Source organism: Colobus angolensis, unplaced genomic scaffold, assembly GCF_000951035.1.
Source record: "Colobus angolensis palliatus isolate OR3802 unplaced genomic scaffold, Cang.pa_1.0 Scaffold13, whole genome shotgun sequence".
Taxonomy (NCBI): Eukaryota; Metazoa; Chordata; class Mammalia; order Primates; family Cercopithecidae; genus Colobus; species Colobus angolensis.
Window position 1 is genome coordinate 21582691 of NW_012114252.1, and position 19776 is coordinate 21602466.

Below are 19776 nucleotides of genomic sequence, written 5' to 3' on the forward strand. Positions count from 1 at the left end.
CTCCTCCTCCTCCTCTTCTTCTTCTTCTTCTTCTTCATCCTTCCTCCTCCTCCTCTTCCTCCTCCTCTTTCTTCCTCCTCCTTCCTTCTTCCTCCTCCTCCTCTTCCTCCTCCTCCTCTTTCCTCCTTCCTCCTTCCTCCTCCTCCTCTTCCTCCTCCTCCTCCTCTGCCGCTGCCGCCGCCACCACCACCACCAGAGTCTCACTCTGTTCTCCCTGCTGGAGTGCAGTAGTATGATCTCAGCCCACTGTAACATCTGCCTCCTGGGTTCAAGCAGTTCTCATGCCTCAACCTCTCCAGTAGCTGGGATTACAGGCATATGCCACCATGCTTGGCTAATTTTTGTGTTTTTAGTAGAGACCAGGTCTTGCCATGTTGGCCAGGCTGGTCTTGAACTCCTGGCCTTGAGTGATCCACCTGCCTCCCACCAGTGCTGGGATTACAGGCATGAGCAATCGTGCCTGGCACAGTTAATCTTCTGAGGAAGACCAAACGTGGATGTCAGAATTGCTCTTCTGTTGACCATTTTCTTCCTTCTCACTGGAATTCCTTCTTATTTTATGTCTTATGTAGGGAAGCTGGGTGAGAATTTATCATGTTACCTGTGTTATCAATGGCCTTGCACAAGGCTGCTCACTCAAGTCTTCCTGCCTTTACTGAATGCAGTGCTGAGTGGCTGTGGAAAGTGCTGTGTATTACCCTTAGGCCAGATTCATTTTCTGGAAGGTTCTAGAAGGTTCCTTGGGAGATGATGGTGGCTGCCCTGAAGGTCTGGCTCTGCTCTGGGAGGACTTGGCAGAACCCTGCCAACTGATGGTGCCCAGGCTCCTGGAAGCACAGCCTGCTCCTGTGTGTTTGAGGTAAAAATGGGAGACCTGCTTGTTGGGTACTTGGGACAAGAAGTTTGATTTGGGAATTTAATTTATGGCAGATAACAGATAATCAGTCTTGGTCTTTTTTGTTGCAGATATAAAAAGCAGCAGTGGTTATCTTTAATTTTAAAAGCATTTTATCCTTTTTCTATTGTTTGTGTTCATAAGAAAAATGCATGCATACCAAATATCCATCATATAATAGGGAACTAAGAATTTTGTGTGCGCTGTATTTTCTTTTTTTAAAATTATCGTTTGAAATCTGTTAAACAAGGGCTTGAACACAAATGAAAGAACTGGCTTTTACTTTAAGCTTAAGCTCACCAGTGCACTCTTAGAGTTACTTTTGTTCAGGGGTCTGTATAACCAAATGGAAGTAGCCTGAGGAAGGTACCGTTTTTTCCACATTTTGTTTGTGATGAGGAGGCTAACATATTTTTAACTGTGTGGGCTGGCATTGTTGTCACCATAAAGATTTGAGGTATTTGGGTTTTGGTCGTAGCCAAGCCTAGTGTGGGAGTTGTGTGTGCAGGGGCACAGGTGTCTGAGCAGGGTGTGGCTGCTCAGTGCTGGATGAGGCTCGTTGATGACAGTCTTTGAAAGCAAATTTAAAAAAAAAATAGAGTGAAAAGCATTAAAAATAATATCAGTTTGTTTATAGAGTTACACTTTAATATTGCTCCAGGTTACATACTTGAATCTACAAGTCCTTCCCCTTCACGCTTTGCTGTTTTACTTGAGGAAGTTGGCTCGTTGTGTATGTGTTCAGTTTGCATGAGCAGTTTTTACATGATGGAGTAAACATCAGCGTGATCTTTGAAGTTCGCTTGGTGAATGCTTTTCTAATTGGGGAAAGCTGTTAAAGTTTGATTTCAAGAGAAAAAGGAAGAGATAAGTCAATGAGCCTCTAAAAACAAAGCTCTTCTGTGGCTGCCATGGTCTGAATGTTGAAATCCTAACCCCCAAGGTGACAGTATTAGGAGATGGGGCCTGTGGAGGTGACCAGGCTCATGAATGGGGTTAGTGCTCATAAAAAAGAGGCCTCAGAGAGACCTCTGCTCTCGTGCTGTGCCATGTGAGTTTGCAGCGAGTCCGGCTGTGAAGAAACAGGCCTTCGCCAAATACCGCGCCAGTCCCTGCCTCCATCTCGGACTTGCCAGTTTCAGAACTGTGGAAATATGTTTCTGTGGCTTATGAGCCGCCCAGGTTATGGTATTTTCCTAATGCAGCCTGAACAGCCCAAGGCAGTGGCAGAGAGCATCAGTACACGGTGCCCTGAGAGAACATGTTCGTGACCTTGACGAGGGGCTGGTGCTCTAAGTACGTAAGTAGCTCTTATAAGCTGATAAGGGAGATTATAACAACATGAATTCAGTTCTTTAAATGGAAGCACTACCTGAATCAGTGCTCTAGGGGCCTTTAGAGCGTAGTCTCTGTGGAAATGTGGACCTGGAAGTATATATTCTCTTAATATCCCTGAAGTCATGGCATCCTCCAGTTCCAAGTCACATAGTGGTGTCACTCTCCAAGGCTTCAAGGAAGTTTGTGATCACCTCATCCTGTCACAGTGTCACATGCTCTCTGACTGTTTCTGACCTCCACATTTTTTGGGAATCATTTCCTCAAAGGTGCCCCAAGCCATAATAAAACTTGGTTTTAAAAAGCCTTTTTTTCTTGCAGTAGATTTGAACTGTCATTCGCACACTTGGTGAAAGCACCCTGCAGACCGGGTTAATAGTAGAGAGAGGGGTCCTGGTGCTGTAAAGCAAGGCTTGGCAAAGTTTTCTGTAAAAAGCTAGATAGTAACTATCTTGTGGGGATGGGGTGGGGCAGACCTCTGTTAAAGTTACTCTGCCATTGCTGTGCGACAGCAGCCGGAGTTGGCGTGTACAAACTAGGCATAGCTGTTTTCCAGTCAGACATTATTGATTCTGCCTTTTTCTCCCGATTATAGTAGCTATGTGGTCTTGGAGTGTTGGGAGGTCAGGGGGTGGGTGGGGTGTGCCTGTGAGACAGGGTGTCTGTAGAGGATGTGGTGCCATTCAGTTCTATCAGGCTGCTTAACTGCTTGTGGTAGTGTTTGCATTGCACTGACTGGGTCAACTTGTGTAGTGATTACTTTGATAAAACAGTTAATTTTCAAGACAAATTTGTAATCTCCCATTGGTATTAATAATTCATAAGATAAGTTTCCCTCCTTTGTCTGGCACCCCAGCGCTCCCCCAGTACTTTTCGGATAAGATAAATGAAGCGCCTGAGGTAAACAAGGTAGAATCAGTGTTAGCTTATTTCAGTGTAAAAGGTTTGTTTTGAAAAAAGGAATGATATTTGCTGCTATTTAAAATCTAGGTAATGTTTTATAGAGACTACTGACATATTTTGAGGTTGAGGATAATTAAAATTGGTCACTATTTTATTTCTCAGAGCTTATACTCTAAGGTCATGTACTGATTTTGACATTTAACTACACTGTTAAAATATCCAGACGGTAGTGTCGTGGAGTCCGTCTGTGGCACCTGTTGTGTATTGGCATCTTCATCTCTTCCGAACTCTTGGAAGGCTTTATTCTCCCCTTTTGGTCCTCGACAGATTTCTGCCCACCCAGCGGGGAAGAGGCCATCTTGCTGTCTTGTGTCATCTCCTTGTCTGTTTCCCTTTCTTGCTCTTCCTTCACCTTTTCTGCAGTCTTGCTCTTGCATTTCATGACTTCCTGGTCATTACGAGGAGCTAGGAAATGCCATGCATTGTCTGGGCGTAAGTGGCTTAGTTCACTAAGTTTTCCCACAGTACTATTTTGAGTTCACTGTCTTGCCTTAGTTAAAGTAGACATCTGGCGGGCCACTTTGCTCCACCTTTGTGAAAACACACCTTCTGGGTTTGGCTGCCGTGTGAGACTCAAAACCTGGGAGCACCTCTCTGGAGGCCCTTTTAGCTGAGGGTGTTGCCCTGTGAGTGTGGGAAAGGACACCCAGGCAGAAGAGTGGCTGGGCAAAGACTCTGGAATTGAGCTCGCCTGCTGCAGGCTGCAGCCTGCAGTTGGGTGAGGGAGTGTGTGGGGGAAGGGCTGGAGGCCCCAAGGGTGGGTCCCCCAAGCTGCTGGCTCCTTCCTGGGCTTCCTCTGTTCCAGGCGCTTTGAAAGGTATTGCCTTAGACATCCTCATAGCAGCTGTGGGAGGTGGGACTGCCCACTTCTCTTTGTGGATAAGGAAACTGAGGCACAGGGGTTGAGTCTTTGTGAATGTGTTAGTCCCTTCTTACACTGCTGTAGAGAACTGGCTGAGACTGGGTAATTTATAAAGGAGAAAGGTTTAATTTACTCACAGTGACACAGGGCTGGGGAGGTCCCAGGAAACTTACAGTTGTGGCCAGAGGGGAAGCAAACACATCCTTCTTTACATGGCGGCAGGAAGGAGAAATGCAGAGCGAAGGGCAGGGAAAAGACCCTTGTTAAACCATCGGATCTTGTGAGAACTCACTGTCACGAGAAGAGCATGGAGGTGACCGCCCCCATGCTTCAGTTACCTCCCACTGGGCCCTCCCGTGACACGTGGGGTTTATGGAAGTACAAGTCAAGATAACGGTTGGGGACACAGCCAAACCCTGTCAGCCACACAGGTGGTCTGTCATTAGCACCATGCTCTGCCCAGGACTCTGAGCCCCCTTCTGTAGGTTGACAGAAGTGTGGATTTTAGTCTAATGATGGCCAGAAGCTGCTGGAGGATTTTAAGCCTGATCTTTTACCCATAGAAAATACGACCATTGCTGCTATGTGGAGAATGACTGTAGGTGAGCAGGATACTTTTCGCTGTCAGATTGCAGTGTTTGAGGTGTGTAAGGCAGTGTCTATTCCCTGAGAATTGTGCATGATGTGCCCCCTCCCCCTAGGGCGTCTGGCTGCCGTTTGTGTGGTGGATCTGGTTAGATGGCCAGCCCCTGGGACTTGTGTTTTGCTTCCTTCTTAGATCCCACTGTCTCCTTTCTCTTCACTGTGTGCTATGCCCTGTGGGGTGACCCACGCAGCCCCTGCCTGCCTGCCACCTTTCACTGCCTAAACACCCCCCGGGGAGGTTTCCCATCAGGTAGGGTCACGTCCAGGAGCCTAACCATGATGAATGGGACCCCCGTGTGGGAACCTTTGTCCTGCTCTTGTCTCCCATCTGCTCTTGAGCTTTCCATTCCAGGTGTGTCACATGATCTGAGATGTCCCTAGGTAGTATTTGCTCATTGGTTTATTTATTTATATTTGAGACAGAGTTCACTCTTGTCGCCCAGACTGGAGTGCAATGGTGGATTTTGGCTCACTGCAACCTCCGCCTCCTTGGTTTAAGCGATTCTCCTGCCTCAGCCTCCCGCGTAGCTGGGACTACAGGCGCTTACCACCACGCCCCCCTAAATTTTGTATTTTTAGTAGAGATGGGGCTTCACCATGTTGGCCAGGCTGGTCTCGAACTCCTGACCTCAGGTGATCTACCCGCCTTGGCCTTCTGAAGTGCTGGGATTATAGGCATGAACCACCATGCCCGGCCGATTGACTTACTTTATAAATAAGTGGCATGTGTTCTGTGCTAGGGATGGTTCCAGTGACTTCACAGAATTAACTCATTTAAACCTGTAACAGTGCTGAGGAAGTGGGCATCACTTTAGGGGAGAAATGGAGGTATTGAGAGGCCTGGGAACTGGGCCAGGGCCACACAGCTGGTGCATTGTGGCCGGGGCTGAGGCTGGGTCTGTTGTGATGTACTTCCTGTCTCTGTGCCTGCGTGCATATTGAAGAAACACACATGATGTTTTATTATCGTCCTTTTGTCCCTCTACCCTCCAAGGAGTCTGCATTCTTCCTGTTGCAAACTGGTCAAGGCCCGTCGGTCATTTTGGGAGCTGAGCTCAGGTGGGATATGAGATGTGCTGTCAGTGGAGTCAGTGTGTTCTGCATGTGGCTGGAATCCAAGGAGCAGGTCTGTGCTCACTGAGAAGGGGAGGGTCACACCCCCCGAGAATGTGTTCTCAGTATCCCTGAGCCATGTTGGTGAGTTTGCAGGTTCTCACACGGTAGTGCTGGCGGTCGCATTAGGCCCTGCTGCCCCGCTGCTGCTTCTCTGGACTAGCTCAGCTGACGACGTTTGTCCCTGGGAGTGGGAAAACCGCTCACTAGCCTCAGACAGAGTGGCCCAGGGCGGGTTAAAGGCATGTCTTTCTGGGTATGAAATAGGTGTTATCTTGAATATATTAGGTCATGTGCATTTTTCAACATGCTGTTGAACAAGGATGTTTGATGTTGGCCAGATGGTGGGAAAAAAGTGTTAAGAAGGGTATATGTTTTTATTTTCTAAAAGTCCTTGTGAAAAATGAAGCAGAGACAGTCATGACCAGTGAGTGGGAGCAGTGTGAAGCTTGAACTCGCACACAGTGTGATCCTGAGAACCCTGGAACAGCACACCGCCTCTGCTCCACGCACAGGGAATTCTGTGTTCACTCAGTGCCTGTCCTTTGACCTCCTTCCTCTCTCCTAAACTTCCTGTTTCTCAGCTTGACTAAGGCTAGCAAAGCAGGGCTCTTTGATCATCTTTTAGTCATCGCTTTTCTATTTTCATTTAAAAATAAAGCAAGAAAATGCCAACTGATTTTGTAGGGATGGGAAGTCCTCTCTCTCTCTCGACAGGCGCTTGCCCTGAAGCGCTCTTGAGTTCCTGAGGAGTTCCCTTGTGTCCTGGGAACCAGCGAGAGAATAGGTTCCCAGTGAGTAATTACAAAAACACAAAACCCTCAGTTCTTTTCGGACCATATTTAGATGTGCAGTCTACATTTAATGTGTTTTTAAAAATAACTTTCTTATCCAAAATAATGTATTTTTGGCCAGATTTTTGTCAGTTTACCTTGTGTATTTTCTCTGGTAGTTTAGAGAAAGGGCGTGGTCTTCAGCTCAGAAGTGATACGGTATTCCGATGGAATGTTCACTCTTGACCTGTGGGAAGTTTTCAAGGTTAGGTTGGGTGGTATCCACTTGGGATTCTGAGATGGGAGTGTTTTTTAAACATGCTGACCCCAGCGTCTCTCTGGAGAGTTTCTGACCGAGTTAGCTTGGTACTTAGCACTGTCCAGCTGGGCTTGGTGAGGAGTGCCAGCCATCTGTCAGGGAGGCAGCTGCTGGTACCCACCCAGCTTGGAAAAGGCAGGGAGGAAGCCACACTTTTCTCTAACCGTCTCCTTGTAGAACTGGGCCAGCCCAGCTATGCCGAGAGTTTGAGGGGAAGATTAGTGTGGCAGCGACTGAGATCTTTAAGAAATGTTGGACCCGTCAGAAGGATTGTTCTTGTGGGTGTTCATTTGCACGAAAGGCCCACAGATGATGAGTGAAATGCTTTATTTTTCTCCTAGGCTACGGATGGTGAGTGGATGCTAGAGAGAGCCACTTAGTGTGCTGTCCCCCTTTTTTTTAGTTTTGAAAAGTTTAAAAGTAACAGAAAGTTTGGGAGACTAGAGTGTGGTAAACATCCGTGTGCCCTTCTCACAGATCACCAGCATTCTGAGTTCAAATGTCAAATGCCTGTTTCTGTTTTTTTTTGTTTTTGTTTTTCTTTGAGACAGAGTCTTGCTTTGTTGCCCAGGTTGGAGTACAGTAGTGCAATCTCAGCTCACTGCAGCCTCTGCCTCCTGGGTTCAAGCGATTCTCGTGCCCATCTCTCCCAGCTAAATTTTTTTTGTTTGTTTTTTGTAGAGACAGGGTTTTGCTGTGTTGATCGGGCTGGTCTTGAACTCCTGACCTCAGGTGATCTTCCTGCCTGGGCCACCTGAAGTGCTGGGATTACAGGAATGAGTCACTGCACTCGGCCTCAGATGCCTGTTTCTACTTTATTTTGCCAACTATTTAAGTCATGTTGTAGATCCCATGATCCTTACCTCTGAATACTTCAGCATGTACATCTTAAAAATAAGAACATTCTCCTACATAACCATGGTGTCATTATCACACTCAGAAATTTAACATTGTTGTATTGCCATATGCTATATCCTCTAATGTTATCCCTCGTGCAATCCATATTCAGATATCTGCAGTGGCCTCAAAGTGACGTTTATGGCTTTTCTTTTTGTTAAATGTAGGATCTGAACAAGGGTCATGCATTACATCTGGTTTGTCTCTAGTTTCTTTTCCTGTAGGATCATTTTTCTGCTTTTATCACTTTAACGTTAGGGTTTGACGCTTTTGGAGAATCTAGGCTTGTTAGTGTGTAGCATGGCCTGTAGTCCGGACATGATTTGGTTCGGGTTAGACATTTCTGACGTGAGCTCTGCATAGGTGATGCTCTGTACTTCCCACTGGGTCCCGGCGGAAGGCACTTACTGGTACTGGGCTCCGTCGCTGCTGGTGCCGCATTTGGTCACTAGGTTAAAGTCATGTCCACCGGATCTCTGCTCTGAGGGTGCCTTTCCCTTTGTGCTCGATCCGTGGATGATATTTTAAAACACATGACTCTTCTGCCCCCCAAACCTTTCACTGATGCTTCTAGCATCCACTGCCGATCCTTGCCTGCATTACTTCCTGTTGTGGTGGTTCAGGTGGTTCTTAGGCCCTTTCATTTGAGGTTTTCTTTAGGGCCTCAGGCTCCTGTTGATGGGGCACTGGAGGGTGGTGGTGGGCATCTAAGCCAGGAAGTTGTGGTATGTGGGAGAGGAGAAAATGTTACTTTGCTTTCAAGAATCCAAAGATTCTATAACATTTGTGAACTTAGTCATTTACTTCTGAGGTCTGTTTTACTTCTCTTGCAAGCTTTTCATTGCCAAACAAAAAATCAGTCTTTGACTCAGACTGAAGCCATGAACTGAACTTTATCCATGTGAGCTTCAGGAGTGAATAGAAAGAAGTTGATTGACAAGGAAGGAACACATACAGATAGGATGTTTTCCATTTTATGAGAAGTAATGGTGGAAATATAGAAGAGGTGGAAATGTAAGATTCTTTAAAAAATGCATAGCAGCAGCTTAGTAGTAACAGCTGCTGCTTCCAGAGGAGCTTCTCAGTACCAGAAGCCCCACAAGGCTATGTTGTAAGTCAGAGATAGTGATTGCATTACAGGAGGGAGAAACTGAGATGTAGAGCGGTTAAGGAAGATGCCCAGTGTCTAACAATTACTAGGTGGCATAGTTGGTATTGGAATCCAGGTTTATGGTGATTTCAGAACTTCCAAATTGAGAATTAAAGATCAGCTCCAGCAAGAGAATGGAGAGCAGCACAGTTGGTGGAAGATTGTGGGCACCTGCAAGTTTAATCTTTATGGAGAACTACACGCTGTAGTGTCCATAATGTTCTGCATTTTGAGTTTTTAATACGTGTGTTTATATAGATAATATACATAATCTGTATCATGCAACTGGAAGGACATTTAATTAAGATTTAAGATGTCCGATTGCAAAAATGTTAGTGTTCAAAAGCCCCCATCATTCTGGGCATGATGTGTAACTCAGTGAAGGCCTTTGAGTGAAGACTTACTACTTGGAAAATAAATTGAAGCAGGTGAATGGCAACTTTAAAATTTGAGTAGCTTCTGTCCTTGTTGTATTTGCTAATTGTTTATCTCTTAATGGTGAATTTATTCAAAACTCAAACTGTTCAACAACTTTATGGATTCTGTGTGTATTGGTTATAAAGTGAAATGCATTTTTTAGTGTGGATCATGGTCAAGAGTTTGAACATTGATCACATGGGGGTCTTAGAAGGATCAGGACAAGGCAACTTTGGGATTGGTGAGTTTGTGTATTAAGGGTGTCAGGTTGTCCCAACTTCACATTTTACATCCCTTTGCTGAGAGAAGACCTGGAAACCTACTTTTATCTTGTCTATGGCAGTTTATTGGAATCTTAGTTTAGAACTGGCCCCTGGAAGAGGTGGAGGTCATTTTATAGGACTTGGAGCATGCCCAGAAAGAGATGGGACAGTTATGAGATCCTTTGGGGCATTTCTTAGATAGGTCATGTTTTTTTTTTTTCCCCCAACAACAACAACAACTGGGGAGCATAGTCTGGATTTCATTGTGGTGGAGAACTTGGAGTATTTCTTCAGGTGCTGTTCATGAGTTTGCACTTGGTTCTGAGGAAGTGTCTTGAGCTGGGTGCCTTGCCCTGAGGGAGTGTACAGGTGAACAAGCTATCTGTGCCCTGAGGCATCGTGGAGCAGTGCATTGAAGGGGAAGGAACCCATGTAACCTGAATAGGGGGCAGCATCTGTAAGTGCTTCAAGAGAGGTGCAGCTGTCATGGGGTTGGGATTTACAGAGGGGAAGAAACATTCTGGGTGGAAACAGGAAAGAGCTTCAGGTAGGAAGTGACCTTTGAAAGGGCGGAGGGGCCAGACATCATGCAGGTAATGCTGCTGCTTGGGTGGCCTGTGAGCTTTTCCGGTTGATGTGTTGAACTGAACCAACAAAGCGTTGTGGATTTGGTGAGCTGTCCTAAATGTGGAGTCAAGGGAAATCTGAAGTGCCTGCAGCATTGTGCATCCTGACTGCTAGGGGATGGAATAACTTGAACCTGATGTTTGTTCAGAGGAAGCTGGGAGGGTTTTATTCACAAGAGTGGCCTTAATTCACAAGAATTGGAGACCGGGAGGGTGAGAACACCGCCGTTCTGGATCGCAGCAGTCTCGTTGGTCTTCATGGTGTCGAGCATGCTGGTGTGACGTTTCCATATGACAGGTCCCTGTTCGCCGGAGGGTTCAGGACTTCCTTGGGAAGCATTTCTGAGACCCCTTTTCTGTACCTGATGGAGCCTCCGTATTCTCTGGCCACTTCCTTCCACGGGGTGCTGAGTTGTTACTGCCCCGTGTATCATACAGTGGACCTTCAAGCTGCCTGTGGTGGGAAAAGCTTGTCGACACAAAAGGCTTTTCTCCAGTGTGGGTCCGTCCGCCTTTAAGTCTTAGGAGCCCGAGAGGATGAGAAGGTCTTCCCACACCTTGTGCATCTCTGTTGCTTGGCTATGGGCATGGCTGGGCCTCTTAACAAAGGTGGCATGCCCAGGGGTGGGGGGAACACGGCCTGGGTTCTGATGAATACCAGGAACTTCAGCTTCGACAGAGTTGGCTGGGCTGTGATAAACTTGGAGACTGCACCCAGCTTACATCTCAGTGTGGCCGCTCTCAGCTCTGCCCCTGCCATCGGGAGACTTGGACTTGATGTTTAGAAAGCAGTTTTAGGGTTCAGAGAAATTGGGCCTAGCATCTGTAGGCTCATACAGATACGGTTCATGACCTCCAGTGGTTCAGCTTATATGATTTTTTGACTTTGCCATGGTGCGAAAGCAATACACATTCAGTAGAAATAGTGCTTCGAGTACCCATGCAGCCAGGTTTTCAGTATTCAGTACATCACACGAGCTGTTCAACAGTGTGTTATAAAATATGCGCTGTGTGAGGTGGTTTTGCCCGACTGTAAGCTAATGTGAGTGTTCTTTGCACACTTCAGGTAGCTAGACTGAGCTGTGATGTTGTGTAGGTGAATCAAATGTATTTTCACCTTAACAATATTTTCCAGTTTACAGTGGGTTTAATAGGATGTACCCTATTGTAAGTTGAGCATCTGGACGGCCCTACAAGGTAGACGCAAGGTGTAACTAGTCACGAGTTACAGGAAGGCAGATTGCTAGCAGTCACATTGCACGCATGCTATGCAGTGTACTCGTGCTAGCAAGTTCTGTTAAATGGCGCTTATTTTGAAATACATATACAGTAGGCATGTACTGGGAATTGGAAATTAAGTGGAGAAGGCAGACAGAGGTATAGCATTCTGTAGCATTCAGATGGGAGTATTGGCTCCTTTTTCTTTTTTTAAACAAAAATCTTCTCAGTGAAAATGTGGTTATAAGCTTATTGTTTTCTATTTCTCTCGGAAGCTGCCTGACGAATGTTTTGATTCTCTGGATGTTTTTTGATGGGGTCTACTCGAGGTCTCATCTCCAACGTCATTGACGGCTTCGCCTCTTCTCATCGCTCAAACCTCCTTTGAACTTTTCGTGTTGTCTGCTGAAAGTTACATTTGCATAGCATCAGAGAGTGCCTAACCTACATGTACAGTGTCATTTTATCAATTATTATAAGGTCCTGTGGGTTTTTACCTGTAAGCCCCCTTCTAATCTATCTCTTCTCTTTCCCATTATGGCCTCCTTATGAGGGAGGGAGTTTAATATACTCGCCCTGTCTCTCACCTTCCCCACAGCCCCTCTAAATCCCAGTTTTTGCTAATTGTACCGTTTTATGATTGTCAGTTTTTTTAGTAGTCACCTTTTAACTGTATTTCTTGTATTTCTTGACTTGTCGTCTTAGACTTCTCTCCTGTGTAAAAGATGAGGAGCTCTGTAAGTCTCCACCAGGCCTTGTGGGGAAGGGTTGAGGGGGGTCACTTGCTTATGGCCGGGTGGGGGTGGGACTGCATTTTTAGCCCTCTCTGTGTGGTTGGGGTGGGATGGTGTTACGGCGTGACTCTGTCCGCACCCAAATCTCACTTTGAATTGTAATAATCCCCACCTGTCAAGGGTGGGACCAGGTGGAGATAATTGAATCATGGCCAGGTTTCCCCAGTGCCGTTCTCACGATTGTGAATTAGTTCTCACGAGATCTGAGGGTTTTATAAGGGGCTTCCCCCTTTGCCTGGCACTCTCTCGCTTGCTGTCCCGTGAAGAGGTGTCTTCTGCCGTGATTGTAGGTTCCCTGAGGCCTCCCCAGCTATGTGTAACTGTGAACCAGCTAAACCTCTTTTCTTTATAAATTACCCAGCCTTGGGTATTTCTTCATAGCAGCATGAGAACGGACTAATACAGATGGTTATTGTGAAGTTTTTTGACCTGCTAGGCTGCCCTGTCCTGGTCCTTTAGCTAGAGAGGATAGGTTTTTCTTGAGGCTTTTCGTCTGCACCTGTTGGGGTTGCTGGGTTGCTGGCTTGTTTAGCACTGTTTGGAGCATTTGAGGCAAAAAGAGAACCCAGAGAACCTGCTGGCATGGTTCCCGGCCCTGAAACCCTTAGCCGGTCTGCCTCCTCTCTCACGTTCGGAGGCTGACGTTTGTTTTGTAGGCAGCATCCAGGTCTTTTAGCTGCACTCAGCTGGAGGGAGGGGGAGATGCATCTTCTCCATCTTTTTGGGAGTCATAGGTCAGTTGTGTTTGTGCTGTGCTGTTATTTCCTATCAGGTGTGGCCTTGATGGGTTCTTCCTGTTTGTGAATAAAAGCCCAGTTGACTGGCATCAGAGTGGAGGGGACCGTGCAGTCCCGTGTGTGGGTTACCGGCCCCGTGGGCTTCACTGTGCGGGTGGTGTGTCTGGGAGCAGGTGGGGAGAATCAGATGGAAGGCTCTAGAAGCAGCTCCATGAGCAGAGCTGAGGGAGACACTTTCCCTGCACCTGTTTCCTGTGTCACACTTCAGACAGGGGATAGTCCAGGCTGGCGTGAAGCTCCCGGGGGATTTCGATTCTGGGTAGAATTGCCTTTGTTTTTTTTTCTCAGAGACTGTTGTGTGGGCCTAGTGGTGCGTCAGGTTCCAGTTAGAATCCAGTGCAGGCAGCAGGCTTCTTTTTAATTAGAGAGGGTGAAGTTCACCTCCGGTTAGACTCCGTGCAGGCAGCAGTTTCTCTTTAATTAGAGAGGGGTCTGGGTGTCGGGCTTCCCATCAGGAAGAAGGGGCTGTCGTGAAGTCCGTCGTGTGTCCTCTTCCTGTGTTAGAAAACTGTCTTTGGTGCTCCTGGGGCTGCCCTACAAGTGCTGCTCAGAACTGTTAGGTTGTTCAGATTCCATTTGCGTCCTGTCCCCAGGAATCTCCTCACCCCTATTTAGACTGCTCATAGACTTTCCTTTCCTTTTTTGCACTAAGCGGGTTCTTTCTCTGTTAATTTTTAGAAGCTTTTTCTTTCTGTCGTTTTGGCGGCACCTTGGGAGGGATAGGAGTTAGATAGGTGTTTGTAGTCGGCCATCTTGAGAAACTTCTCAAACCTGGAGTGTTGTAACTGCTTGAGTTTTGAAGTTAATGGAATGGGCGTATTGCCTTTATAGCTGTAACAGTTACTGCCTCACTTACTGTTAGCCCAAGCCGGTGTCTTGCATCTGCCCAGATCCTTCTTTGTGGTATGTGTTCACTTTCTGACGACAGCCAGGCTGTTCTTTGCAGACGTGTGCTCCTAGCAGTCGAAGACAGAAGTCTGGGGGCCTGTGTAGGCTGTGTGGGCTGCTGTGTGTGTGTGCCGTGAGTTGTGTCTGAGACCACCGCTGCTCCCCTGAGTGCTGCCTGGTCTGCCTGCATGACCGCGGCGGGACACCACCGTTCCCTGGTGTCCTTGCCTGGCTGGCAGTGTGGTGTTGTGGGCAGAGCCAGGCTGGTGGGCTCCGATCTTGGTTCTGCCTTTGTAACGTTTGTCACACTGTCTTTTGGGAGCTCGTTTGTGTGTGTGTGTGTGTTTTCTGCCTGTAAGATAAACTGGCATGCAGTCTACACTGTGAGGTACGGGCTGTGTGCGGGCCAGCACAGCACGCTGTGGTCCTAGGCAGGGAGGTGTCCTTCCTTTCCCCTGCCTGGTAGGGCTGCCCTTCCCTGCCTCGTGTGGAGGTTGCTCCTGGCCTGCAGAAGGCAGAGAGCATCTTGGCAGGATGAGCCCTGCCTGCCTTCCCGTTGCTGTGCTCCTGCCTCCCCGCTCTGCTCCTCCCTCCCCTTCCTGGAAACTACCTAAAATACTTGGTTACTTCTTTTTTGAAGCTGTGTTCTCTGTCCTAGTGTTTGGGTGTTGATACAGTGGAATCCACAAAATTGAATAAGATTTGATTCTCATTTTAAAGTGAAATCATTTGGGTGCATGTTGGGTGAAAGTGCCATAATTGATAGCATTCATCATCAGACTTTAATTTTATCCCTGGGGTGTAGGAGTAGGTGGGATTAAGTACAAAATCTACAGAAGCAGGGAAGGCGAAAACGTACTGCTGGATTTCTGTTTTTCACATGTCCCCAGCAATATGGACCATTTGCATTAAGCTTTTAATAGCAGCACTTATTTAAGATTTATTTTTTACTCTTGCTCTGAAATCACAAATTCCATTTGACAGTGATAGGACAAAATTATATTTTTAAACTTTGCAAACCACACTCCAGAGCTGTGCCAAAAATAACAATTTCTTGTGTGAAGAATAACTTCCTCATCAAGTCACTGGAGGAGGCGAGCTGACTGGTGGCGATGTAGACCACTAAAGCTTCAGTGAGCCCAGAAAGCGCCTGGTCCACATTGCAGAGACCTCTCTGTCAGTATTGAGACGGTGGAAAGTGAGGAGAAGCAAAAAGATGACTACTGCTTCCCCCATTCCCTGGTCTGGTTTTTGGGGTCTACATAGAGGTGCATCAGCCAGCGCTACCATGGAGGCAGGAGGCATTCTTTCTGCTTTCGTGTCAGTGCTGACGGGGTTGGAGAAGGTTGCCGTGCTTGTTGGTGAGGGTATTGCGAGGGTGGTGTGAAAGCAGCTGGGCTGGAGTAGAGCTGGTCACCGTGTGTCCTTTTGCCTGGGATCCCCTTTGTTTACGTCTGTGTGGCCCCAGTGCTACAGTGATGTCACTTAGCTCTGGGGGACTGTCTGAAATTTTGTGCTGTAAATTATTAATACATGTTGATGTGTGGGTTTGTTAGAATGCTGTGTCCATTATTGTTGGCTCCTTGCACAGCTCTCCTTGTTCTGCCTCACTGGCTGTGAAATTGGCTCATGTGGTGGGCTCTGGGTCCAGCGAGATGCATCTGAGGTGTTGACCTGGTGGTATGGGCCTGGGGCTGCCAGTGGTCCTGTTGCCTGATGAGGGAGACCATTCCTGAAACTGTAGCGCACACTCAGGAGAGTAGGAAAGGCGGAGAATCCTGGTTCTGAGCTTGTGGCTCTTGCTATTCTTGACTTGTTTGTTGTGTGAACCTTTTTTTGTTTAAGCCAATTTGAGTTGGGTTTACTTACTCGTAGTGGAAAGGTTCTGACACAGGATCTTTATTGTATGAAGTGTTTTCATAATGTACGTTGTGTTATACATTATGACGTATCACACAATCTTGTGATGTAGCTTGCTTTGCCATTTTTATTATGTGGAAGATCCTCCTGAATTTCTACACTTGCTATGAATTTGGAGGCAGGGTGAGGCCGAGTCACTAATATCAGGGTATCAGTAGGGAGCTTTTCAAATCTCAAACATTGAGGTGTTCTTCTGTGACCTGTTTCTTCGTCAAGTTTTGTCTGCTCTGCAGAGTGGCCGTGACATCTGTCATCCAGTGTGAAGGTGTGGTCACTCAGCTGGAAGAGAAAACCTAGCACCCTGAGAGTGGGTGGATCTGCTGGTGATTTTTCAAGCAATGTCTTCCCGTGTTTGGACGCTCCTCCCTTCTGTAGGTGGAGCCTTGTTCGCTTTTCCTTGAGTACAGGTGGGGCTGATGACTCATTTCTAATGAACAGAGCAGGGCCTGCCTGACTGCTGAGGCTAGCGTATAGGATCCTGAAGCTGCAGGCCCTGGTTTCCTTTCTGCGTGTGCCCTGGGGTCACTCACTCTGTGGAGTGCGTTGCCCATGCTCTGAGGACTCAGGAACTGAGGGCTCCCGCTCACAGCCATGCCGTGGAGCTGTCTTGGTAGCACCTCCTCAGTCCCGGCAAGGCCTCAAGGCTGCCAGAATCCTGCAGCTCCAGCTGACGTCTCAACGACCTCCCGTGAGACCCAGAGCCACATTCACCCAGCTAAGCTGCCCTGAACGCTGACGCACAGAAACTGGGATAACAGATGCTTGTCGTTTGGGCCACTGAGTTCCAGAGTGAGTTGCCTGTAGAAATGGATGAGCAGCATCTGTGCATGCAGGCGAAGGGTGGAGCCAAGCGCATGTCTCTGAGAGTCCGCTGCCATCCATCCTTTCCCTGCCTGCCTTCCCCCTACATGGTGCTGGATCAGCCGAGAGGATCAGCAGCCGAGAGGCTTCTGTGAAAGAATGTGCTCCTTCAGGGCTGACTTGCATTTGTGTCTTTTTTTTCTTGGAGATTTCTGTAAAACAGCAGCCGTTAGCAGTTATGTGATTACTACGTTTAGAATTTGGGAAGAAAGGGAAAACCTTGTTTGCCATGGAATAAGTACTCTGTTGATAAGTATTCCTTATTTTGAATAATGGAGAATTCTCTGTATCTTAGTCAGCTAAGAGTTATTCACTTTTATGTTGTGTTAAAATGATAAAAGTTACTCTCAGTGACCTGACTGCTTCACTTAATGAGTTTTGTTTTTGTTTTTGCAAGATGCATTTCCTCTCTTTCAGGAATAAGTTCTGTTGGGGAAAATATGGAATATGGACATGTTGCCACCTCCTGCTAGATGATGGCGTGTTAACAGTTCCTACATCTCAGCATTTTACAGTCCCCAAAGGTTTATTATGTCAGTATGTGTTAGCTGCAGATAAGGTGTTGCTCTGCTCCAAGTGTCTTCTTTCGTCAGCATCCAGGCTGATAGAATAGCTCCATTTTGAGCCTTGCCATTCTCATTTAAGGGAAAAAAGTATCTCATTGGCAAGGAAAAAGGAGGTTGGCTGGAACACCTGAAGGCTCCCAAGCCTTCTGCTTAGAACCAGTGTGCGTCCTTTCTGCTCAGAGCCGATGTCTGCCTCTTCTGTCATATTGTGTCCGGAATTGATTCCTTCTGGTGGGTCCTTGGTCTCCCTGACTTCAAGAATGAAGCCGCGGACCCTCGCGGTGAGTGTTACAGTTCTTAAAGGTGGTGTTTCTGGAGTTTGTTCCTTCAGATATTCAGATGTGTCCGGAGTTTCTTCCTTTCGGTGGGTTCGTGGTCTCGCTGACTTCAGGAGTGAAGGAAGCTGCAGACCTTCACAGTGAGTGTCACAGCTCTTAAAGGTGGCGCATCCAGAGTTGTTTGTTCCTCTGGGTGGGTTCGTGGTCTTGCTGACTTCAGGAATGAAGCCGCAGACCCTCGCAGTGAGTGTTACAGCTCATAAAGGTAGTGGGTACCCAAAGAGTGAGCAGCAGCAAGATTTATTGTGAAGAGCGAAAGAAGAAAGCTTCCACAGTGTGGAAGGGACCTGAGCGGGTTGCCGCTGCTGGCTCGGGTGGCCAGCTTTTATTCCCTTATTTGGCCCCACCCATGTGCTTCTGATTGTTTCATTTTCCAGAGTGCTGATTGGCGCGTTTTTACAGAGTGCTGATTGTTGCTTTTCTAAACCTTTAGCTAGACGCAGAGCACTGATTGGTGTGTTTTTACAGAGTGCTGATTGGTGTGTTTATAAATCTTTAGCTAGACACAGAGTGCTGATTGGTGCGTTTACAATCCTTTAGCTAGACAGAAAAGTTCTCCAAGTCCCCACCTGACCCAGAAACCCAGCCGGCTTCACCTCTCAGTATCTCATTGGCCAGAGAAAGTCGTGTGGCCAGGCCTGCCCCAGCCTGTAGGAAGCTGATGGATATCACTGGGCCTGATGCAGACTCTTCCTTGCAGGGCAAGGGGAGTGAATGAAAGCAGCCGGACTGTCTGCTGCAGTGAGCCTGGATTAGAGAGGTAGAGGAAGTCGGAACATAGTGTACTGAATGTGAAAATTTTAGGTTGGGTCGATATCAGCTCTTAGAACTTGTGCCTGTTGAAACCTTATTTTATAATAATACTCTTTTTGATTGACACTATCCTGGAAACCACTGTGGATATTTCTGCTAATAGTCGTCCTCTGCCCAGAGGTTTTCATATTTGGGAGCAGGGGTGACTATAAGCTCCCTGATGTTGCCTGTGCATACACGTAGGGTCACCCTAAGGGCCTTAGCCTGCCAGATGGATGCTGGTGACCAGCCAAGCCCCATCTTCCTCATGTCCAAATGAGTCCTCCTTTTGTCGGGTGTTAGTTCAGGAACTAAACTTAAAAATAAATGTGGCTGCTTTGGTGTAACCATAAAATTAGGAATATGCCAAAACCGAATTCCTTTGGAGGCATGCCAAAGATTAAGGCTGGAAGTTGAGTCTGGGCCAGATTGTAGAGCCTTTGATGACTGGTTCCAGCACCTTTGGCTTCAGTTTCTTCTGTGGGGTTAGGAGTCAGAGAGCTGGGTGCCCAGGAACAATCAGCCTGGGCCTAGAGACTGGACAGCAGTGGGGAAGGGACACCAGACAGCGAACTCCTGATACGCCTGTTATGGATGGTGGCCTTAGGTCCACATTTGCATGGCTCACCCCTCTTCCTTTTTTCTGCTCCACAGTCTGTACCTCCGTTGGGAGCACACACAGTTGTCACCCTCCCTGAGACGCCCTTTCTGACTCATGTGACAGGTGCTTGCTTTCTGCCACCATGGACTACTCGATGACTCCTCCTCCTCTTCCTCGACACCCAGGGCGACTTTTCCCTACCGTCTTTCTGTGTCTGTGGACATCACCTCTCTCGGCCCCTAGGTGGGAGGGGTCCTGACCAGCCTTGGGCAGCGGCCTCTCTGCGGAGAGCCCAGTGCCCTCCCTGCTGCATCCTTCATCTTCCTCCTGGTCATCTCCAAGCCGAGCCTCCTTCTCTGGAACCCACGGGTGGGAGATGCAGTTCTAGGACAGAGGAGTGAATGCCCACTCGCCTTAACTCATTTTTTTTTTTCTCTTGTCCTGTAGCCAGCTGCTGAGTTCCTCACTGCGCACCTTCACCCTTCTCTCGTTTTCTGTTCAGCCAGCTCTCTTGACCCTGGTCCTTCTTGCTCAAAATCATGTCTTTTTTTTTTTTAAACAATACACTGTGTCAGAGGAATCCTTGAGTTTTACAACTGGAAGTGACTTTAGAGGTTAGCTGATACAGCTTCTCTCCCTTCCCAGGTGAGGAACAGGACAGCCACAGCTGTGTGGAGACTTGTCCACCTTGCAGCTACCAACTGTTTAGGGATGGATGCCCCCTCTTGGGTACTGAGTGGCCA

The 19776-nt window shown here is 47.4% G+C and overlaps 1 protein-coding gene across 5 annotated transcripts in view; it reads left to right on the forward strand.

Annotated features, from left to right (window-relative positions):
• Positions 1 to 19776, forward strand: part of ARHGEF7 (Rho guanine nucleotide exchange factor (GEF) 7) — a 143455-nt gene that overhangs the window by 17136 nt on the left and 106543 nt on the right. The window contains exon 1 of one of the 5 annotated variants that reach the window (XM_011933904.1): positions 15115 to 15275. The exons of the other annotated variants lie outside the window; for them this stretch is intronic. The gene's annotated coding sequence lies outside the window, so the exon portion shown is untranslated. Of the gene's footprint in view, positions 1 to 15114; positions 15276 to 19776 lie in introns of those variants that run through there. 5 annotated transcript variants of the gene reach the window in all.